At 34.1% G+C, this 19,175-nt stretch overlaps 1 long non-coding RNA gene and 1 pseudogene across 1 annotated transcript; one reads left to right on the top strand and one right to left on the bottom strand.

Moving 5' to 3' along the window:
- Positions 1-246: 246 nt before the first annotated feature.
- On the top strand, positions 247-3,480 carry LOC107939943 ((+)-delta-cadinene synthase isozyme XC14-like; annotated as a pseudogene).
- Positions 3,481-6,524: 3,044 nt separating this feature from the next.
- On the bottom strand, positions 6,525-9,025 carry LOC107942227 (uncharacterized). Its single transcript, XR_001695800.2, has 2 exons — positions 7,212-9,025; positions 6,525-6,977 (listed from the first exon to the last, which is right to left on the bottom strand). It is a non-coding gene; the product is annotated as an uncharacterized lncRNA (long non-coding RNA).
- Between the last annotated feature and the right edge of the window lie 10,150 nt (positions 9,026-19,175).

The raw sequence follows: 19,175 nt of genomic DNA on the forward strand, positions 1-19,175 counted from the left end.
AACCTCCGGCCCAAGCCTGTATGTATTACTCTAAACTTCTCTGAATTTTTTTTCTGTCTATACTAAAATTCTACTAGGATAGGATGATACTGAAACCATAGGAAATTTGATACGAGACTGAAACTGTAGCTAGACTTCGGTTCTGCGAAAACAAACTTTGAATTACTGTCTGATTCATAAAACATCTGTAATAAACACTGGAATATTGAATTAATGCATAAAATTTCGTAAATCAGATAATATGATATGAGTACAAGAGCCGCGCGTGGAAGAGGTCGTGGACGGGGCCGAGGAAGCGCTCGAGCAAGATCTTCATCTTCGGGACATATGTCGGCGATGGATGCACCAGTACCACCAGCAACGGAGGTGGAGTCTCATGACCGTGGTGCCGGGGATGATGCCCTGTCACAGGCAATACTTCGTGTTCTGGAAAGTGTTACCGGGGCAAGTACAGGGAACGAAATTCGGGGATTTATTTCTGAACGACTTCGGGCTAACGGAGCGAAAATCTTTAAGGGTGTGTCTGGTGTTCTATAAATACTTCAACATAGGAGCTCTTTGCCTCACACCAATTCATCTCCTTCGTAGTGTTTCCAACATACATAGTTACTAGCTAACGAAAAGTCTTCATCAAAGCTTCCTTCTTCAACTCTTGGATCCATGTCCAACCAGAAACGTCCCTCAGCCAACTTTCATCCTAACATTTGGAGGGATATTTTCCTTTCATCTCCAACAACGGTAAAGAGTTTAGATACATACGTGTGTTTGCACATGAGTATATATCGGTCGTTAAGATATTGTTTAGCTTAAATCACATATATACAAGTGTTTGCACTTGAGTAAATATGTTTTCATCTTTATATTGATTTCGTATTGTACTACATTTCAATTTTTCAGAAAGTTGATCCTAAAACTAAACTACAACATGAAGGACTGAAAGAAGAAGTAAGGAGGATGATTAAGGTAGCCATGGATGACGAGTTACTCTACAAATTGCGTTTAATTGATACAATCAAACGGTTGGGTGTGAGTTACCATGTTGAAAGAGAGATAGAAGAAGTATGCTCAATATTTATGAGCATGACTATAAAGATGACCAAACTCTCGAGACTACTTCTCTTCAATTTCGATTGCTTAGAGAGAATGGATTTGGTGTTCCTTCCGGTGGGTCCATTTTCCTTCCTATTTTTCACGTGAAATCCTTCTTCTTTTTTTACCGCTTATTAGGGTCATCAAAATAACTGTTTTGATTCAACAAAATCTTCCGGCTTCTTCATCGATAACTTGAATAGATGCCCCAACCCGATCAAAATTGTTAAAAATTAAAATGAATTTTTTTAAAAATTTTATTTTATAATTCAACACAAATAAATAATTAATCTAATACGAAATCTGGGTCGAGATCCAAGGTTAAAATTCATACAAAAGTCGCTGCATGTAACTTATTTTCCTATAATAATAAATTATGATGGTGACGACAAAACTTTGTTAATTCTTCGTGTTATATTTCTCTTTTTCCTACAAAACTTTGTTGTTGAGAGTTTCAATATTAGATTTAATTTCTCTATATTACAATGATTAATATAATAATATCTTTTTGGGTTGAGTAGAATGGTTCAACAAGCTCAAAGATGATGAAGGAAACTTTAACATGTCCTTAACAAGTGATGTGAAAGGCTTACTAGAATTATACGAAGCTTCACATTTACGTGTGCATGGGGAAGACATACTTGAAGAAGCTCTTGGTTTTACCACCACTCATCTTGGTTTAGCCAAAGCTGCTGGCACTATCGAATATCCCCTTTCAGCCTTAGTCTCCCATGCTCTATACCAACCCATCCTCAGGGGCTTGCCAAGGTTGGAGGCTAGGCGATTCATTTCCATTTACCGAGACGATGTTTCACATAACAAAATGCTGTTGAAGTTTGCAGAGTTGGATTTCCACTTGTTACAAACTTCACACAGGGAACAGCTAAGCAAGATCTCAAGGCAATATATTACTCCTTCAACATTCAACATTGATTGTTTATCCTAATTTAAAAGGACTAATTGATGCCTAATAATGAACTATACATAGTTAGGCTAATGTGGGTTTTGTTTCAGGTGGAGGAAAGGTTTAGACTTACCTACAAAACTACCTTTTGTTCGAGATAGATTGGTAGAAAGTTACTTTTGGATAATGGGAGTGTATTTTGAGCCACAATACTCTTTTGCAAGGGAGATATTAGTAAAAACATTGGTCATGGCATCAATAATGGATGACACATATGACGCATATGGCACACTTGAAGAGCTTCAACTCCTCAAGAATGCAATTCAGAGGTTAGCAACTTCTATATTTACACACGATTCAATTTTAAAGCGATTCAATTAGTTGATGTGATCATGTATAAAAAAATATACAATTTTTAACTTTTCTCTAATTGATTTTTCAGGTGGGATGTTGATTATATAGATCAACTCCCAGAATATATGAAATCATTTTACAAGCCATTGTTAGATTTTTATGGAGAAGAGGAGGAAGCAATGATTAAGCAAGGAAAATCATATCGTGTCAAATATGCGAAAGATGTCGTACGTTCGTTTCTTTATCTCATTTTTTAAATGATTTTACATAAGTAATAGAAATTAGTAACCCTATTCTCATAAATTATATAAGGAAAGTGTCGAATATAAGTGGAGTTGGCAAGGACACAAGGAGTTATTTTGTTATCCTTAAATATAGATATATGTTCAACATGAACATATTGAGGATTATAAGCTGATACATATGTACTCTAAATTTGAGTGTTATTATGACCTAAAGGTAATGACTTCCTTTTATTTTATTTTTTTTCCCTTTTCATAGTTTAAACAACTGTCCGAATCTTATTTTGTGGAGGCGAAATGGTGTAATGAAAACTATGTTCCAACAATGAAGGAGTATATGAGAAACGCAGTTGTATCTGCTGGTTATATCATGTTAATCGTCACATCTTTTGTTGGAATGGGAGATTTTGTGACGCCTGAGATTTTTAATTGGGCATCTAACAACCCTAAAATCATTTATGCTTCTTCCATTATTGCTCGTCTCTTGAATGATGTTACTTCACACAAGGTACCTTTTTTCGAATTTTGCAAGATTATTTTCAATAACTAATGTTTGATGAAAAAACTAATATAAATTTATAGTTTGAGCAAGAGAGAGGGCACTGTGCTTCGGCTGTTGAATGCTACATGAGAGAACATGCGATTTCAGAAGAAGAAGCATGTAGGGAATTGATGAAGCAAGTGGAGAATGCTTGGAAAGATATAAACCAGGAATTGATATTTAGTGAGATATCCAAAGTTATCCCAAGGCCAGTTCTTACACGAATTCTCAATCTTACAAGGGTCCTCGATTTCATTTACAAGAATGGAGATGGGTACACACATGTTGGGAAAAATACAAAAGATGGGATAACTTCTTTGCTCATTGATCCAATCTGAGCCTCTTATTAAGGAATGAAGAATTTATATCATCTAGCAATCCATAGCGTATGTTTGTGTCTCTTTTACGTGTCATACTATGTTTGAGGTGTTATAGCAATCTAATGTGTTTTTAATATGTGTCCTATACAAGTTTTTGTCTTACTTGTTACTTTGTATTATTGCATTAATAAATACTTCTGGTCTTTTTTTTATAACAGTGTAAATGTTATTAATTTTATTCAAATAATATACATGACATTGATCCATTATCTTAACCGCTATTTATTTAATTATTTATATTTTTTTCTGTAAATTAACAGGTTAAAATTCAAACAACTAATGTGACTAGTACGACTCGAATCCAAGCCAAACTTGAATCCAAGTTACACTTTAGATGATGAACACCCTTAACCATTAATCATTAGACCATCACATGGGGTTTTTAATTATTTATAATCTTAATTCAACCTACAAGTAGAAATATAATTCAATCCAAATTTAATTAAACTAAAAAAAATTAAGAAATTATTAAACTGTAGCATATTCACAATGTGGGTGAAAAATTAAATAAAAAATATATTTATAAAAAAATTATATTAAATTCAACTAAGGCTTTGGTTAAAATGATTAAGTTAAAAGTTTAAAAATTCATGTGCTCCAAGTCCAAATTTTATTATGTATATTATTTTATTAAAAAAATATGAAAAGATAAAAATACTCTCATATTAATACTTGTTACTTTATAAAAATAAAAGATTTTTAGTAATTTTTAAACTAAGCCGTAGATAAATAATACATATTTAATCCATTAAAACTAAAATTAATTCAATTCAAAGCACAACAAACTAAAAGCGAAAATATATTCGAATTTAAATCAGAATAAATCAGAATAAAAATTACACATAATAAGATTTAAGTGCAATAATCTTTAAAAAGAAAATCACACATGACAATTGTGCATAATAAAACTTGAATCTGACCTAGAAAGCTACCAAAACCCCAACTCAAAGGAAGATTGACTAAATGCTTTCAAGTAGTAATCGACACATGCTTAAAAATCATTGAAGTGGTTGCCTCGGTCTCTTAATTGGAGTAAGATGGTGGGGTATGATAAATTTGCAGAATGAGCAACATTTCCAATTGTTGACGATGGTTGGTGGGCAATGGAAGGGATGAATTGTTCTGGTGGGACCGTTGGATGGATAGTCGTCTAAGATGTTCCCAGAGACGGAAGGGATGCCATTGAGGAAAAAACAAAACCTATGGAAGATACATACGATCCTGCACTATTCAAATGTAGTTGGTTTACAAAATCTCAACTCTATTTTTTAGGTGGTGGAGTATACAAATATGCTTCCCAATGATTTAAAAGCTTTTTTGCTCCTTTTGCTTTCAACCTATGTTTTCCATGAGGATAAACCCAGTATGCTTGTATAGTGTTGTGTCCTGGGATTCTATCTTGTTTCAAAATCTGTATAGTATGATTCATTAAGAACAAGTATTCAAATCAGAATGGGAGTAGTAGTTAAATCTCTTGTTGGCGTCTTAAAAATCAAAATTGATTGTCAATAATCTCTTTATCTAGTAGAAAGAGTGTTATTTTACAAGCATGAAAGCTTAGATTTGATGTCAAGCAACCCCATTGTCCTCCCAATTAAAAGAAAAAAAACCAAAATTGATTGTCATCACCAAAAATAATAGTTTAGCAATCAATTTTTTTTTTAATTTGGATAATTTATACCATTAATTATTTTTAGTAATCAAATTATTTAAAAAATTTATTTAAATCATTGAGCTATTAAAATCGATACCTTCCTCTATTCATACCTATTCATACCTGCAAATTCATCAACCACCCAAGCCAAAACATGGCTGCCACTTGTATGAATTTGAAGAATTCTCAAACATTCATTTTCTTGGATAGCAAGATTATCATTCATATACATAGAATGTAGATATAATGACCCAATGTACAATTTTTAAATATTAGTTAGAATTCATGGCTACCCCTTACTACCAAACACTAATCCTTCCAAAAATCATGATTGTACATTCAACATCTCCAAAGATGACGAAGATGAAAATAATAATAAAGATTTTATTCATTACTAAAGGAAAATATTACTTTACAATAATTATAAAATGTAAGCTTACGGCACTCGTTAATTCTTTTTGTATCTTATTTAGCAGTAAAATCAGAAATGATGAAAAATGGTGCATTTTATTTTAATGAAAACGATGCTTAGTGGCAGTACAAGTTTATTAAGGAGCAACACTCAGCTTAAACGGGGTGTATTGGCATAAGTATTAGTTTACTTAAACGTTGTGTTTTGGTCAACAACGGTTCTATTGTTAGTAACAAACTTTTGAACCATCCTTCCCGCTTGTTTTTCCTCTTTTTATGTAGGTTATGGAGAATTAGAAAAGCCATATAGAAAAATACACAAGAATTTCCCCTCTCTTGATTTCTCTCTTCTCTACTCTCTTTTCTCTAATCTCTCTTATTCTTACTGAACAATTTCGTTCCACATCAAGGGTATTAGAGCAAGCACGATTTTCATGGTCAGGGAAGGGGTTACCATACGTCTACAAAAGGAAGTCAATGACCTACAGCAGGAGATTGCAAAGATCCAAAGTGATCTGGCCCTCCTAGATATGAAACTAGAAGCGAAGATGGACGCCAGCTTGCAAGCTTTCAAGGAAGAGATGAAAGGAGAGATACGGTCGTGTGGCAGACCATGTAACAGGCTGAGGTCATGTTGTTCACGAAGTCCTTAAAATCTACAGGTGGACATGGTTGTGTGGGGGATCGTGTGGCCATAAACTACACACAGTTTGTCACGATTCACTTGGTAAAGAACACACACCTTTCACCATGGGTTCGATCAATGTTCCTCACTCTTGTTTTTGGTCCGATTCACCTAGATCCAGTCTTTCAAATGACATTTACACACAAATTAATGATTGGTACCAAGGTTTTTGCAAAATTATCAAAGATTTGACAAGATTCATAAAAGATTGATTAGTCTAACCTAAATATTAATACCAGACATTAATATTACGAAAATTCAAGATTTAATCATCGAAACAAGGCATACTTATCGTTTCCTAGAAAATATATGAATGTTATTGGTGGCAATCTAAATACCGATGGAATTCAACAAATGAGAGATACTTTGGTAGGGGTAAGAAAAATAATCAAATGTATAAAAGTGAAAATATGGAAGAATGAGAAAAAGGAAGAAAAAAAAAAGACTGTAGGGCCCAATTTTAGCCCGGGGCCTAATAAACAACAGTTCAAAACTACAAAGCCCAACGACAACCAAACTTAAAACCCAAAATATACAAAGCAGCCTAACAGGTCCAAAACATAACCTTAGCCCAAACTAAAACCCTAAACAGAAAATAAGGAAGCAACACGCCCCTTTAACCAGTGCCGCATGTTCATCGGCCGCCCCGCATCCCACTCCTCCACGTTCGTACCCACGTACCTCGTCAGTGCCCACGTCCACCACGCCACCCACAACCTGCAATAGTTGAAAATCAATTGTAAAAAGGGCTATAAAAGCCTCATGAAATTATTGTTTTGGGGAGTTTTTTTTGGATAAAAATACGCACAATCGATAGAGAAGAAGAGAAAACAATTTTAAAGGTGGTTTCTAACTTTCATTTTTTTGTTTCCTCTTTTTTTTTTCCTTCATTTTCTTCACTTTATTTTTCCATACCTATGAAAATCAAAAAGGGAAAGGAGAAAGATTTACCTGAACCCGCGGTCACGGCGCCGGAGAGTCATTCTCCGTCATCGAAATTAGGCCCAAAAAAGGGGTGGTCGGATGGCCTCTCTATGATCTGTTGAAGGAGAGTAAAAATGGGGGTGTTAGGGATTTGGTTCTTTCTTTTTAATAACAGAAAGAATCTTTGTTTTTTTAAAGAAGGAAAAAGGAAAATGGGGTCTGTAACGTTTTTTGAAGAAAACTGAATGATAGTTTAAACCAAATTTGATATGTCGTCGTTTAAGAAAGGGAGGAGCTGTTCATTTAGGAATTTTGGGATATTTTCGCTAATGGTCCCTCTTCTTCGCAATGCTATTTGATTGAGTTCCTTTTTCTTTTTTAATTTTGACCCCGTTTTTTATTTTAATTGCATTTTGATCCTACCTCAAGTTGTGCGTTTTGGAGAGAGGGATATTTTCAGGAATAGTCCCTCCTCTTTATTCGTACATGTGATTTAATCCTTTTCTTATTTATTTATTTCTGATTTGCCCTGAAATTCGATTTTAGGTTCTGTTTTAGTCCTTTTTCGTTATTTTTATTGTTTCAGTTCCAAATTAATTAATTATTTGTAATATTATTATATTAGTTATATTTTTCATTATTATTTATTTATTTATTATTACTTCTATTATTATTATTATTATTATTATCATCATACTGTTAAATTAATTTGCTTAATATTTAGTATTTATTCGCTTTATTTATCATTCTGTATAGAGATTTATTTTATTTTAATCCCTTTTGCAAATTTGTATTTTATTTACTTATTTCAATTTTTTTATGAAGTATTGATTTCAAGCAATTTTATTTTATTATTTTTAATATTACATATTTTAAACAGTTTTATCTTGATTGAGTTTTATATATTGTTGTAATATGCCCATTTGACCCTGGCCCGTTAACAGAAACTAAACCAAAAATAAATTAAAATAAAAATAAAAGTCCAAACTTATTAACAGTCCATTTACAGCCCAAATTGCAGAACCCATTAACCCAAATTGTAGTAGCCCAGTACAAAACCCAACAACCATTACAAGCCCAAATCTAGATCAGTCCTAACCCGTTACCCCAGGCCCAAAACACTAATGAATTTTTTCAGCAGAAACCCTAGGTCTCTAGAAGCTTCAGCCGTCGCATCCTCCAACCGATTCTTCCACGCGTGCCACGCTCCACGCCCATGAATAACTCCTCCACGGCATGCACACCTGCAACAGAAAACAACCAAGCAGCAATTGATAGCAGATCACAGCGAACTACAGCAAGGAATTTGTATTTTCTTTTATTTATTTATTTTATTTTTTGGCTATAAAACCGAATGAAAATGATGTAAATGGGATCTTTTTTCCTGCTTTCTACAAAGAGAATAAGATTCGAATATACGCATATATGAAAAGGATAGAAATTAATTCAAAAATAATGTCCAAGAGGTGATTTTAAATCTCATTTTTTTTCTTTTGATTTTGCTTCTATTTCTTCTTTGATCTTCATTATTGTAAGTAAAAAACAAATAAATAAAGGCGTAGATACTTATCTTCTCGAAGAGGCTTCGAAATCCTTATTTGCTTCATGGTAGTCGAAGCTTAGATGAGGATTAAGGTTAAGCCTAGCAAAACTCTCAGATTCGAGGTCGAATGGGGCCGGATTAGGCCTTCGTATGATAACCGTCGGCTGAATATGGGGGCAAAATGGTAGTTGAAGGTTTTCTTTTGGGTTCGACGGAATGAGAGAGAGATAGGAAGCTTAGGTTCTTTGTTTTGATTTTGTTTAAGGGGACTAGGGGTCATTTTAGGGTTTTTTGTTTGTTTTTTAGGGAATATACGAAACGGCGCCGTTTATGGGGAAGAAGATTCGAGCTTTGACCCATTTTGTGGCCCGGATCCGCATTTTTTTACCTTGAATGGTCAATTTACGCGCGTGGTCCTTTTACTTTGCTGAACCATTCAATCGCGCCTTATTTATGTTTTCTTTCATTCTTCTAAATTATCCCCGAAATTTGCGCGTTTACTCATTTTATTCCGTGTTTTAGATGTCTCGCCTTGGAATATTGATTCATTTTCATTTTTAATCTTCGGTTATTTGCACGCATTTAATTTTGGTCCTTGATTTTGTTTTAACGATTTAATTTATTTATAAATTACTCTTCTAACTTTGTTTTTATCACGATTAAGTTTTTTTTTTGTTAGTGTCTTGTATTCTTTATGAATTATTTGTTATTCATTTTTTAAATATGTTATTCTTAATGTATTATTCTATTGATCTCACATTGCTTTAGTTTTTTTTATTTTCTTTGGTACATTTTTGAATTATTTTATTATATAATCCATTACCTTAAAATTTTTTCTATGTAATTTTATATTTAAAAGATTTATATATTATTTATCCTCGTACATTGATATTTATATTTACATATACATATGTTATGTCAAATTACTTATTTAAATCCTCTACATGTTCATATAATTTTTCTTTAAAATTTTTACTTATATATATTATTTGTTTCTTTTAAATCCAATTTTGGTATTATATATTTTGTTTATTTCAAATATTTTCCTATATTATTATTCTCTTATGTATGTGTTATTTGTACTAGGGTTTTCACTTCTTGTATATTAATTATTGTGGATAAATCAATCTTGTTTCGAATTATTTTGTATGATCATTAATTTCGTATTATATAAATAGTAGTTCATATACATTCTTCTATATATTTTTATACGGTTATATTTATCTTAAAACTTTCTATCATGTACATCAATGGTTTAAAAATTTTATATTGACATCCATTACTATTTTTATGAATATAATTTATATTATATTTTATTGATAAATTTTGGGTTTAAATTGTTTTGTATAATATTATTTTCAAAGTTCTTTTTATAATACTTATTTTTTATATATTTTTTATTTATTAAAACTTTAAATATACTCAACTTTTTTTTATGCATGTTTATATTATAGTATTATATAATGTTATCAATTTCATTTTTTTGGGATCATATTAGTTCCTAAAAGTTAATAAGCATTTCATAGACCAGCCTCTACAACTAATATCGTTTAACCTTTTTGTTATTAGTGGTAGAATCAATCAACCTTGTAGTGACACATGTATAAATAAATAATTTATATATAATTAATTTAATAAAATATAAAAATATAAAAATACAATACTTATAAAATTATAAATATTATTAAAAATTCAAAAAAAAAATCATTACTGTCATCTTCTAGCTCTTCTTAATCTTTTGACTCCTCTCTTCATCACTCATTTAAAAGCCTAGAATCAATTCCCTCTAACCAACTACTCACTTATTTCTTCACCAAATAGATGTCGGTTTTGAGCCCAAGGTTTCAAACACTTAGCAGCAACAATTTCATCTCCAAATATTTGTAAATCAACATTCTTTTCTTCTTCTTTTCTTTTTCCTGAAAATATGTGAAAAATCCTATAAGTATCATCGTAAATGCCTAATTAAAAACTTAAAAAATATAATTGATTTGTGAAAAAAAAAACTCAGAAAAATCACCTTGTATATATTAAACAGAAACCCCCTAAGGGCGAAGCCAGAAAAATTTTTTAGGGAGGCCGGATGAAATTTTATTTTATTTTATAGTTTATATCTTTATAATTTGTAAAGAATTAAATCAATTTTTTATAATTTTAGGAAGCCAAAGTGCAATTATATCTTTACTAATTTAAAATTTTAAAAAAAATTGAATGGCTTAAAATATAATTTTACATTTTAGGGGGGGTCGAGGCCCATGCCAGCCCCCGGCTACGCCCCTGTCCCCCCCCCAAAAAAAATATAGATTTATTTTTAAATCCCACCTTTTTTTGGTTTTCATTTCCTTTATACAAAACTCGGTTTCCATGATTTTTTTTCTTTTTTTCATTATTTTCATTCAATTTAGCTTTCCTTCCTATTTTTTTTGTCCATGAAAACCCACCTCTTTTTCACGCCCATCTCATGCCTTCAACTCAAGCTTCTTATATTACTTTTTCCAAGCATAAAAAGTGTTCATATGTATTATGATCGCCAACTCGAGAACCAGATAAGATCCGTATCGCCTATTCATGACTTGGCTAAGCCCTACTGAATGGATACGTGCAACCTTTACAGTGAGAAGTCAACAACGAGAGCTCTTTGTCTCAACTCGCAATGCCACAGGGTGCTCGCAAGGGTAGCTCGCGATCTTAGCTCGCATATACCGAAGAAATTCACATATGGGGGCCACAAAGTCCATTAGACAGTCCAGAACAGTATACGTGTCCTACATGCATAAACTCTACTAAGAACATTAATTCTATAAACAGTAACTATATATATAAATATTTAATTATCATTTTTAGTGAGACACAAAGGAAAATTACCCAGTACTCAACCATTAGAGTAACAGTTGTATTATATTATATTATCCCATGATTGTTATTTTTCTTTTGATTTATAAAATGTTGCTTTATGGTCTTCAACTCTTCAAAATCAATTATTCTACTTTGTTTCAAATAAAATTAATGCATTTTGAGATAATTTACAATCATTTATTTAAACTTCTTTGTTAAAAACAAGGCAATATTCAATATTTAGAAATTCAGAAAAACGTGTCCTACCGTGTTGGGTACGATTTTCGTTGGACTGAATATCGAAATATCCTTTTGTAATTTTTGACCTAAGAGCTTTTGAGAAATCAAAACTCAATCGTGTTCTCAAAAGTATAAAAGATCATGTCCTATTTGTGCTGGATGTGATGCTTTATACATGTGAAATGAGAAAGTTTTGACGACCAGCTTAAACCACTCAAATTTTTTAAGAGGAATCATATTTCAATTTTTTTTTTTGGAAAAAATCCTAGACATAAGTACATCACTTAATCAATCTGGTACCAATTCTTGGGCGTAGTGAGGGTGCTAACCCTTCCTCATACGTAACCGGCTCTCGAACCCATTTTTAAATTTACATGGACCAGAATTGTTTTAAAATATTTTATTAGGTGATCCAATCACACCTAAACAAAAGATTGGTGGCAACTCCACATTTTCGTTTTAAAAAGTCGATTCCCATTTTTCTCTAAAAAAATGGTTTCGACAATTGCTACTTCAAATTATGTTATATATTATTCATTTTATATCTTTTTATACAAAGTATTATTTTATATCATTACAAATTATTTCATATATTGTTTATTTTGAGTTTTTTTTATATATTGTTTATTTTAAACTTATATATATTATTTTAAATTTCGTGATATATCGTCTATTTTTTATTCATTTTGTATTTTGTTGATTTTTAAATTCTTTTCTCACATTATATATTATAAATTCATTTATTATCATTTTTAAATTATTTTTACATTCTATTTCGACTTGCTTTGTTTTTTAAATTGTTATATATGTCTTTTAATTCATTTGTCTTTGATTAGTGATGTTAGCTTCTTAAATAATGTACATGGTGTGTTTATTGCCATTTTGTGTTCTATAAGCCATTTATCTATATTTTCATATTGTCATTTTTCATCAATGATTTTTATCCATCATTTCAATATTGTATCAATTTTCCCCCAAATCTAAAAAACTTTTAAAAAATAATAAGGCAATACACGGTATTTGGAATCTTCGAGAAGATTGTGCCCTAACTTACTGGGTTCCAATTTTCCTCGTTGAATTTAAATAATCGAATATCCTTCTTCAATCCAAACTTATAAGTTTCAAATAAAAGCTTATTCTCGGGGATTTGAAGAGTTGTGTCCTAACTCACTGGATATGACGTTTAGTTATCTCGAGATAAGGATTTTTAAAAATCAAGGGTGTAATAACCAAAATTTGCCCGGGCTTTAAAATTGAAAACAAAAAATAATAAATAAATGTTTATTTATTAAACAGTCCGTCCTTTTACAGGCCAAAAGTTAAAACCCAACTAGCCTAAACCCAAACCCAAAACCCAGCTAAATTACCCGGTACCCATTACACCCTGCCTAGCCCAGAACTAAAGTGACCCAATTGGCCCAAACTATTACATTAAGGCAGGAAACCCTAGGGTTTCTGCCTTTTCCTCTTTGAGCCGTCACTGCTTCTAAAAGATTCGGGGAGCGTCTGTGTAGCACCCCAAACCCGGCTCAGACGTTATGGCCGGATCCGACATGCCACATCGAAGCATTCAAAACATTTCCGATCCAGAAAGAAAACTTACTGAGTGTTTTAAAAGATGATTTCATTATAGGTTAAAGTGAATGGAAGCTGTGCACCAGGTAGGAAACCGGGAAAGAGGAGGTGAGTCCATCGGACTGCTTAAGTACCAAACTCCCTTCGGATCCAATCCTAGACATGCAAACTGCCATTGCCATACCTTAACGTCATGTATATTTCTAGGAAACCGATTTGATTAAGTCCTTTTTAGGAAAAGTGATTAATTTTGGAAAATATCTTCATTGCGGAAGCTTTGTCTGTTTTCGTGTTATTTTGAAATCAATTACTGTTTTTGAAAACGCGGCCTAAAGCTATCTAATTTCAACATTTAAAATATAAATATTACCTATCTTAATAAAACATATAAAAACCATCAAAAATAAATAAGCGGCCTTATTACATTTAAAAGCCCAAAACCTCAATCGTAATTAAAAGGATGTCCAGTTCACCAGAAGAAAATCAAACTTTCAGAACGGGTGGCCACTCCGAATTCCCTCACAGCTCCAAGCGCACTATGGTTGGGGATTTCCTGCGTGGATGAAAATAAAAGGGGTGAGTTTGGGGAAACTCAGTGTGTAAGGAAAACTCATTCAAAGCCCAAGTCAGCTCAAGCCTATTGGGCCTAAGCCCATTCAGGTAACAGTGATACTGGGCCAGAGCCCTTTTCAGATTACAATAAACTGGGCATTAGCCCCTTATTCAGATAACAGTATGGCCCATAGGCCCATTTCAAAATACATGCAACATCAATAACATATGCAAGCCCATTTGGGGAGACTACTCAACCCACCAACCACTACACTCCACCCGTACCAGCCATACACTCCATGTGGGGATAACTCAACCCACCCAGCCCAACACTCCACAGTTGCAGCATTGCTGCTCAGTTAACAGTAAATTGAGGTAAAGCCTCCAGTACGTGGACAAGCCACTTTCAGTACTTCCTCCGTCAATATCCCAATCCCATGCATCAGATAATAACAATATGGCATGCAGTAAATAACAACAGTCAAACATGCATTTAGGTCAATTTAACCATAGAGGTATTTCGGTAATTTATCTACTAGGGGTAAAACTGTAAATTTTCCACTTTTAAAGGTATTTCAATAATTTATCTATTTTAGGGTTTTTCATGCATATTCCTACTTTTCACGTACTAACATAATCAAGTACCGAGGGTTCTTACCGAATTGGGCCCGTTGGCCCATCATTCCAATTTTGGCCCATTAAGCCCAAAAATATCGAGGGCACAGAAATCATGCACTTTGCAGTCCAAATTTTGCAGCTTAGTAAAAACATTAATCGATTTACCTCACGAGCATTCGCACACTCGCAAATCTACAAAATACCGGTTTTTGGCATTTCGACTTTTCGACTTTTTCCGATCCAGACTAAGAAAGAGGGTGTTAGTTACACACCTGTTTGCGACGATATGCTGACAAGATCCACACACGAACCGTCTACAATTGGATTACTAACACGTTAATCTAACTATTCAAATACAAACTACGTATTAACCCCTTACAATATTCAGCCAACCACACCTACAGGTCATAGTAAGCTTATAAGAAATCAATAAGCAACTCATTAACAAATTTTTGTCAATGTTTGCCACATAATCATAATTTCACTACAAGCTGTCTTCCTGAGCAACAGTCACTAAATCATTTATAACTGGAGCTACGAAACTCCAAATCAAGTGCCGTTAATTTTACCTGAAAATAGACTAATATATCTTCTATCCATAAAATTTTTAGAATTTTTGGTTTAGCCAATCAATACCAGATTTTTCTCAAAGTTTCCCATGTTTCACTATTTGACTAATCTGACCACTCTTCATTACGAATCAAATTTCTCATTGTACAGAATTCAAAATATGTTCTCGTTTATTCCATTTGAAACTAGACTCATTAAGATTTAATTACATAATTTATGCAGCTTCTAACTCATCTCTCACAATTTATGGTGATTTTCCAAAGTCACGTTACTGCTGCTATCCCAAGCAGATTTATTACCAAATCACTCTTTCACACATACCTTGCATGCATGTTATTTAAACATGTATATCACCAATCAATCATCACATATCTATGATTTTACTTAAGTATAATCTCCATTTCATCATTTTAAAGCACAACATGTTAGCTGATTTTTCCCTTTAACATCTAAGGCACATGCATGCTCATTTGTATGGCTCAACTTCACCTATCTTCCATTTTTCATCAAAAGAACATGAAACAACAACCATTTCCTTCATTTTAATTCATGACTAAATGCTCACAACACAACTAAAAATCAAAATATACTTGAAGAGTTAAGGTAGAATCAAGAAGAACTCATGAACCTCAAAATAGAAGCAAGGTACCAAGAACTTACCTTCAATTTTCCTCCTCCTAATGACCGAATACTCAAGAGCTTTCTCCTCTCCTTTCTCTTCTCTAACTTTCAGCTATGATGAACAAAGATGGACAAAACTTTGTTCTTTTCACCCCTTTTTCTTTTAATAAAACTTCATATTTCATCCATTTAATTCTTTAATACAAAAGACATGAAATTCTTATCATGAAACATTTACCTAACCCATTATCATGAAACATTTACCTAACCCATTATCATGGAACATTTACCTAACCTATTATCATGCAACATTTACCTAACCTATTATCATGAAACATTTACCTAACCTATTATCAATTTGTATCAATTTGTACCATAAATTATGGATATCAAGTGTACATTTTGTCTACAACAACATGATGGCTGGCCACTTCATGTAAAATGGGAGGTTTGTCATGCAAATCCTCCTATTTTGCACTCCTATTTATTTGGCCACTTCAATTTAGCCTATAGCATTTTCAAATATTTTCACATAGGTCCTATTTCATAATTTCACCCCCTTTTTCTTATGGAACAAAAATTAACTAAAATTGCCGGGTTCTATCTTAAGCTTGGGCTTTCTAGAGGCCCACTAACATAATTAAACCTATGTCAACATTCACAGGATTCCCGAAAATTGGGGCGTTACAACTCTACCCTCCTTAAAGAAATTTCGTCCTCGAAATTTACCTAATCCAAGCAGATGAGGGTATTGCTGTTGCATCGTCTCTTCTGGCTCCCAAACTCAGAAAGTTTCCCCTTCCTTAACTTGTTGAAAACGAGCGACCAAAGACTCATCGTTCAACTATTTTTCCTTAATCTGATCCACCCAGGTTGGCCTCACTTGCAACTCAGCCAACAGACTTCCATCATCATACAGACTCAGACGAGCAAACATTGCTCTCAGATCTGATACAGCTCTACGACTTAGAGCATCGGCTACCACATTAGCCTTGCTTGGGTGATACTCGATCGAACAGTCATAATCCTTAAGCAACTCAATCCATCTCCTTTCCTTAAGGTTCAGCTCCTTCTGAGTCAACAAATACTTAAGACTCTTATGGTCAGTGTATATAATACACCTTTCTCCGTACAAGTAATGTCTCCAAATCTTAAGTGCAAATATCACTGGTGCCAACTCTAAATCATGAGTCAAATAGTTTCCCTCATGAGGCTTAAGCTATTGTGATGCATATGCAACCACCTTACCCTATTGCATTAACACGCAGCCCAAACCTACGTGTGATGCGTCGCTGTACACAGTAAAATCATTCCCAGACTCCGGCTGAATTAACACAAGTGCTTCAGTCAGAACTTCCTTCAACTTCTCAAAAGCTTCCTGCTGTTTCTTAGTCCATACAAACGGTACTCCTTTCTTTATGTGTTTTGTCAGAGGTGCTGCCATCACAGAAAAACCTTCCACAAACCTTCTATAGTATCTTGCCAGTCCTAGGAAACTCCGTATTTCTGACACTGACCTAGGCGGCTTCCATTCCAAAATCGCTTCAATTTTCTGAGGGTCCACTTTAATCTCCTCAGCAGAGACCACATGTCCTAAGAAAGTTACCTCTCTCAACCAAAATTCACACTTGCTGAACTTCGCAAAGAGTTCCTTCTCCCTTAATACTTACAGCACTATACGGAGATGCTCATCATGTTTCGTTTTAGTTTCAGAATATACCAGGATATCGTCAATAAAGACGACTACAAATTGATCTAAAAATGGTTGGAACACATGATTCATCAGATCCATAAACGCTGTAGGAGCGTTCGTCAGTCCAAATGGCTTAACCAGAAACTCGTAATGACCATACCGAGTCCTGAATGCTGTCTTATGGATATCTACCTCCTTGACCCTTAACTGATGATATCCAGATCGAATGTCGATCTTGGAAAATACAAAAGCTCTTCTAAGTTGGTCAAACAGATCGTCAATCCTTGGCAGTGGATACTTATTTTTAATCGTCAATTTGTTCAACTGGCGATAATCAATGCACATCTGCATCGTACCATCCTTCTTTTTCATGAATAGCACCGGTACTCCTCATGGAGACACGCTTGGCTTAACGAAGCCCCTATCCAACAACTCTTGAATTTGAGTCTTTAACTCCACTAACTCCTTCGGTGCCATCCTACACGGTGAGATGGACACGGGCGCCGTTCCAGGCAACAAATCTTTTCCAAACTCAACTTCTCGGTTCGGAGGCAATCTTGGAAGCTCCTCCGGAAAAACATCTTGGAACTCCTTTACGGTCCTAACCTTATCCACTGTCAGTCCCTCCTCTTCTGACTGACTTACAAATGCAAAATAGGCCTCACAACCTTTCCAAATCCACTTTTCGGCTCTTAAAGCCGACACCACATTGGACAATTAATCCCTTCGCTCACCTATCACCATAACCTCCTCATCCTTTGTGGTTCTTAACACCATTCGTTTAGCAGCACAATCCAGAGTCACTTTATGCTTAACAAGCCAGTCCATTCCCAAATGAGATCAAACTCTCCGAATGGTAACTCCATCAGATCTCCAGGGAAAATCTTACCTTGAATTTCTAAGGGTACATTCCTATACAGTTTGTCTACCCTAACCGAGTGACCCAAGGGACTTAGTACAGATACCCCACTCACAATCTCCTTAGAGCAGTCCAAGTTGTCCATAATCCGTTCTGTGGCCTCCAACCAATATTCCGCCACATTCGGGGCTATACCAGACACGCCCTTAAAGATCTCCGTTCCGTTAGTCCCGAGGTCATTCAGAAATAGATCCCTGAATTTCGTTGCCCGAAATTGCTCCGGCAACCCTTTTTAGAACACGAAGCATTGCCTGTGACAGGGCATCATCCTCGGCGCCGCGGTCATAAGACTCTACCTCTATTGCCAGTGGTACCGGTGCATCCACCGCCAGCATATGTCTCGAAGACGAAGATCTCACTCGAGCACTTCCTCGGCCCCCTCCACGGCCTCTTGTACTCATATCGTATTATCTTGATTACGAATTTTTATGCATCAATTAATACTCCAATGTTTATTACAGATGTTTTATGAATCAGACAGTAGTTCAGAGTTTGTTTTCGCAGAATCGAAGTCTAGCTACAGTTTCATTCTCTTATCAGATTTTCCTATGGTTTCAGTATCATCCTATCTAGAGTATCCTAGCAGGATTTTAGTACAGACAGATAATTCAAGAAAATATTCAGAAAAATTCAGAATACTTACGGACTTGAGCCGGAGATTCGAAATGCCACCTTCTAAAGATCTAAATTTTGAAAATCAAGTTTTTCGCATTCTTTATAAAATTTTCGCTTTCAAAAATCTTTGTTTTTGTAAACCCCTTCCACAGCCGAGTTGTTGTAACCTAGGCTTTGATACCACTAAATGTAGCACCCCAAACCTGGCTC

Source organism: Gossypium hirsutum, chromosome A11, assembly GCF_007990345.1.
Source record: "Gossypium hirsutum isolate 1008001.06 chromosome A11, Gossypium_hirsutum_v2.1, whole genome shotgun sequence".
NCBI lineage: Eukaryota > Viridiplantae > Streptophyta > Magnoliopsida > Malvales > Malvaceae > Gossypium > Gossypium hirsutum.